Here is a 6,050-nt window from a genome sequence, read left to right on the forward strand (position 1 = left end):
TGAAAGATTTTTGTCACCAGCAGACCTGCTCTAATAGAAAGCTACAGAATGTTCTGTAGCCTGAAGAGAAATTAATCAAATGATGCCTTGCTTCTGCCAGAAGAAAGGAAGAATGCTAGAAATAATAAATACATTGGAAAATATAAAATACAAATTTTCTTTTAAAAATTTCCTTTGAAAACAATTGACTATTTAAAATAAAAATAAGATTGTAAAGCAGAATTTTTGGCATATGTAAAAGTAAAAGACATAACAACAACATCCCAAAGTATAGTGAGGGTAAAAATAATTATACACTTGTACGGTTATTACATTTGTGAAGAGGTATGAGGTGTCAAATAGTTCAATACTGACCCTCAACAAATCCTGATAAATTGAGGATGTATATGGTTAACACTAGACTACTAACAAAATAATTTGTAAAGGTAGAACTAAGAAACCAATAGAGGAAATAAAGAAAAATGCTAAACCTACTTGATTACCGCTCCCTTCCCAGGAAAGGAGTAACAGAAGAACAAAAAGCAGAAGGAAGAAATGGAACACATAACAAGGCAGTAGTCGTCAACCACACTATACCAACAATTACATTAAATGTAAACTGACTACACACTCCAACTGAAAGGCAGAGATCGTCATACTGACTATAAAAGCAAGACCATATGCTCTCTACAAAGGACTTACTATAAATATGAAGTTACATATACAGTAGTACCTTGGTTTTCGAACGTCTCTGTTGACGAACAAAAAGCCATAAAAAAAAGCCATAAACAAAAAGCCATAAACAAAAGCCATAAACCCAGAAATAAATCCTTCGGTTTTCTAACACGTCTCAGAAGTCGAACATGTCACGTGGCTTCCGCTGAGTGCAAGATCCTGAGGCCTAAATGTCAGCTGTTTTCGAACGTTTCAGAACTCGAATGGTCTTCTGGAACAGATTATGTTAGAAAACCAAAGTATCACTGTATGTTGAAGGTAAAAGATGGAAAAAGATATACCATGCAAATAGTAAGCATAAAAATCTCTGCCACAAAACCTTACACATTTTACAGGAACACAAACACACATGATTATACACTGAAACACATTCAAACAGTTTCCGGGAGGGGTGTGGTATAGAGGACAGGACTACAAAGGAATGGGCCAGAGACAAAGATGGGGTATGGCATGCATGGGGGCTGTGATAAGGAGATCCTCATCACCTAGATGTGGAGAAAGGAAAAATAAAACAAGGAAGGGAAAAAGCAATGAGGAAAGGAGGAGAGGGAGGGAGACATAGCTGTGGGTGCCCACCCTGGCTCAAGGATGGGGGATACATATTTCATGGAGGGAACCTCCCAAAATTGTGCATTTTGAGGCTTTGCTCCTGTCTTCCAAGCAACGGGAAGAAACAGCAGGTTAGGGGCCCAAGGCCAGTCTGTGAACCCCAAAGAAAACTGCTCTTCCCAGGGCCCAGGCTGCCTTTGTCCAGAACACAGCTGGGCAGCCCCGAGGCCTTGCTCAGGTGGGAGGGGAGGCGCTGAAGCTGCTGTAAGGGGAGATGGGGGGAGGAAGTCCCGCCCTGCTGGGCTTGGGGTGCCCAGACATGGTGTGTGTGTCGGGGACAACGCCGGTGCCCAGCACAGGCTGGTGGGACCATAATAAATGGAGATGACAGCTGGGACTGGGCTTGGGAACCCGGGCCCCAAGCATTCCTGCATCGAGGACAGAGTCCAGCAGATGGCGCCACCGTCCACCAGCTGAGGCTTCCAGAGGATTCTCCCACGGAGACCCACCCACCCATCCCGGCCCCTGCGGTCACCGTGGTGACTATCCTGACTGCAGTTTCAAAATGCAGGGGCTTACCTCCCCTTCTCTTAAAAGACAGAGGATGGATGACTCCCCAGCTGTTCTGGGGCATTCCTTCTGCGTCGCCCTTCTTCCCTTTATTCCTTCTTTATTTCGTTTCTCTTCCCCTTACTACTCCTTGAAAAATCTCTCTGCGGCTCCAGACCATGTGTCACCATCCAGGTCATTAGGAATGCTTTCAGCTGCCAACAGGCAAGTGACACCACGGGAACAACAGGCGTTTGTGCCTCCTGGAGAGGGACGAGCCAACACCGGCAGAGCCAGGCTCTCCCTCCTGTCAGCGCTTCTCCACCTTGGCCAGCTTCCCTGCTGTTAGGGGGGCCCTGCGACTCCTTCCAGCCAGTGCGAGAAGTAATGTGGGTCCCCTCTGGGCTCAGGTGGCACGTGTCCTCTGTCCTGCATCTCAGCTGGTGATGCCAGGGTGACTTAAACTACAAAGGATCGAAGAGGCCTGGATTCCCTACTCACCACGCATGCAGGTGACAATGTGATGTGGACAAATACGCTTTCAGGGCTGTTCTTTCTGCTGCACGGCCTCGCCCATCCTGACAAACACTCCATTTTGGCTTTTTTTTTTTTAAGTATAAATTAAGTAATTAATAAACTAATTCTAGCACCATTTGTTGAAAAAGACTTTTCCCCATGGTGACTATTGGAAACCACCTGACAGGGTCAGTGTGTGTCTGCGTCTGGGCTCTCTGCTGTGTCCAGGACCTGTGGCCCACACTGTGCCAGGCACACGGGCTCGATACCGGAGCTGGACAGCAGATCTTGGAGTCAGGCTCTGTGAGTCCTCCAGCTTTGTTCTTTCCCAAGATTGCTTTCTGTATCTATTCATTTAGCATGTCCATATAAAGTTTAGATTCAGCTGGTCAATATTTTTGTAATGTATTTGTCTGATCTGGGTACCAGTCATGCCAGCCTCCAGGAAATGAGCCAGGAAATGTCCTGTTCTCATCTATTTCCTGGAAGACTCTGTGTACCAGTGAAGTGGTTCCTTTCTGGAACATTTCACCGAATCCACCAGTGCAACCATCTGACCCTGGGGATTTCTTTATGGGAATGTTTTGTTAATAAATTGAAATTAGGTAATAAATAGAGGGCTATTCCAATTTTGAATTTCATCTTGGCTCAGTTTCTAAATAACATCTTTACTGAGATATCGTTCAAAAAACTGTACAGTTTTGACATGTACCATTCAGTGGCTTTTTATTATATTCACACATGTGTAACCATCGCTGCCCTATTCCAGAATAGTTATTTCCATTACTCACGAAAGTCTGAAGTCACAAAAATACAAAACCAGTTAAGACAGGGAGCCATTACCCTCAGGGAAAATACGTTTGCACACAATTTTTAGATTATGATCTTAAACCCTAAAAACACCTCAATGCGGTGGACTCTACGTTCCTTATTTTACAAAAGAGAAAATGAGGTTTGGGGGTGCTAAGAGACTTGTCTGAGGCGCAGAGGTGGGATTCAAAGCAGTCCAACTGGACCAGTGCTCAGTACTCAGGCACCTGGGAGGCAGAACCCCACCTGTCTGGATCGACCTTCGCGGGGGATGGCACGCCCGGCAACTCTTCCCTGTCTGAGAATGACCAGGAAAGCAAGATCGATTTGGGGTTACAAATAAATTGCATCGAGTGGTCGAATTCACAGACAGACAACGAGGGCTGACTGTGCCCGTACCCATTTGCAGTTGCCCCCACTCAACAGAGCCAGGCCGCTGGTCCCCGCTGCAGATGCTCATCCCAGAAGCCTGCGCGCTCAGCACCTGGCACGCAACGGCAGGGGTGCACTGAGGCTCAGTAAGCACTCATCCAAAGGTGTTAGAGGGCGGGCTGAGTACACAACTTAGTTCTTAAACTTAATTAACAAGATTTTAAAATTTTCTGATTATACATCTACTATATTGTCCATTATGACACAGATTTTGTTATTTGTAAAATATGAAAAAGTGGGAAAACATTTTACCAATTGTTGCATTTTTCAGAGGCAGTTATAAACATTTTGGTGTGTTCCTTCCAGGCTTTTTTCTCCCTGAAAAGCATATGGACCAGCGAGCCAGCCCGGGCAGGCCCTGCAGCCGAGCAGGACGCCACCCAGCAGCTCGGGTGACTGGTCCCTGGACCTGCTGAGGGGAGGGGTTGCGCCTCAGAGATGGTCGGGGCTGTAGGTTGCTCCAGCTGGACCAGGGGCAGCTTGGTCCAATCTGATGCCCTGCTCTGTGCCCTGTGAGCACAGGAGAGGTCTGTGGGTCGGGGACACTCAGCTAGTTTCTAGGTCTTGGAAGATGCCGCACATTCCACATCTGGGAATATGTGATGTGGCTTCTGAGCAGACAATTCCTGATGACCTTGCATAGACCCCTTTCACAGTCACTTGCGCCCAAGGCCAGAGGACCCTGGCTGGCTTCTCCCACCGTCGTGGGCTCCTGGAGCCCATGTGCCTGTCTCTGGGCTCCATTCCTACACCTGAGGTCCGGCTGGGCTTCCGCTCTCTTCCCGCCGTATCCACACCGTAGTCCTGCACCGAGTTCACCAGATCGGCAGCGACTGGAGTCCTGGCTTGCCAAAGTCTCTTCCCAGATCTGAGTGGCAGGCCTGGCTTCTCCTGGGAACAGTTATTTGAATCCAAGTGGAAAATTACTGGTTTGAAAGTGTATAATCATCATCCAACAACACAAAATGGCAGTGGTGTGACCGGTCACTTATGAGAAAAAAAGCCTCAAGACCTGAGTAAGTGGACATGAACTTAGACCAAAAAAATGGAACAGGCCTAGCTCACAAACCTGTGGCGAGATGCAGCGTCAGAGGATGGCTTACACACCGAGAAGCGTCCACAGTGTTTCCCTGAAAATAAGACCGAGCCGGACAATCAGCTCTAATGCGTCTTTTGGAGCAAAAATTAATATAAGACCCGGTCTTATTTTACTGTACTATAAGGCTGGGTCTATAGTATAAAATATAACATAATGTAATATGTGAAATACCAAGTCTTAATTTTTGCTCCAAAAGATGCATTAGAGCTGATTGTCTGGCTAGGTCTTATTTTCAGGGAAGCATGACGTATGTGTGCTCCACAGCATTCCATGTGCTTGGGCCGGTGCAGACAGAGCACGGGGGAGCCACACGTCCCCTCCCAGCGGCAATGCAGGTGGGACGAAGGCCTCTGGGAAGCCCTGGAGGTGACAGGAGCTGGATGCTGCCCACAGGTTCTGAGTAACGACCCACTCATAGGAGCTGCTCGCCAGACACTTTCCATCAAGGGGACACGTTTTCTTGCTGTCTCCCACCATCTAGGACATCGTGTCATAGGCGGGGCCTGGGGCAAGGCTCAGGAAGGCAGGAAACCCTTACGTGATGTTAAGGGGAGCGGACACAGAGCTCAGTCCGCCGTGAATGGAGCACCAAGCCGACCGCAGGCCATGTGAGGTGAGACGCGGCCCACCGGAGAAGCTGAAGGCCGGGCCCATCCCGCAGGCACCCACTCCCGTCCTGGGGTCCTCGGGTCTGTCATCGGTGCTGTACCGTATCCACAGCGTTTCGAAATTCTCTCTTCCCCCTTGTCGAGATGAGGCTGCAGGCTTGCGGGGACTGCACCCCTCCACTCGTCTTGACTCCCAACGTCGTTCCTCAGCCCAGAGCCTGATGGAGCAGGCGGGGCCTCTCCTCGGATCCCACAACCCCAGGCCCCAGCCCCAGGACACCTGGTGCCACGTGTCCCCGTTCCTTTTCTTCCTGAGGACACATCAACGACTCACACACAAACCAGCTGTGTAGACACCAACCTGCTTATTGGGAATTGCCTGCCTGCCCTCCACATATGTCTACACAGCCAAGCACACACAGGCATATCCACATGCCCATGCACACAGCTGCTTACACATTTGCACAGCAATTCACACAATACGTGCAGGAACATGTGTGCACAGCCCCGTACATATGTGCATGTGTGCACACACACGCATGCGCACACAAACACACACTCCTAGTGTTGATAACACTCAGAAAGACTGCCTCCAGGGAAAAGCCTTGCCAGATGCTGTCACTCCCTGCAGGAACCCGCACCTCATACAGAAGACCCCTGGGCAGCTGAAGGAGGGGTTGTAAGGAACATAGACTTGTGTGGGACGGGGGAGACTGCACGTTGTGTGGCCTGTCCAGAGCTGAGCCGCCAGGAGCTATGCTTGTCTGTTGAGA

General features: G+C 48.8%; 1 long non-coding RNA gene across 1 annotated transcript; it reads right to left on the reverse strand.

Moving 5' to 3' along the window:
* Positions 1–3,031: 3,031 nt before the first annotated feature.
* LOC308489238 lies at positions 3,032–5,871 on the reverse strand. The gene is made up of 3 exons (XR_013992076.1): positions 5,208–5,871; positions 4,640–4,700; positions 3,032–4,461 (listed from the first exon to the last, which is right to left on the reverse strand). It is a non-coding gene; the product is annotated as an uncharacterized lncRNA (long non-coding RNA).
* Positions 5,872–6,050: the final 179 nt, after the last annotated feature.

This window comes from Rhinolophus hipposideros (assembly GCF_964194185.1).
Source record: "Rhinolophus hipposideros genome assembly, chromosome: 20".
Lineage (NCBI taxonomy): Eukaryota > Metazoa > Chordata > Mammalia > Chiroptera > Rhinolophidae > Rhinolophus > Rhinolophus hipposideros.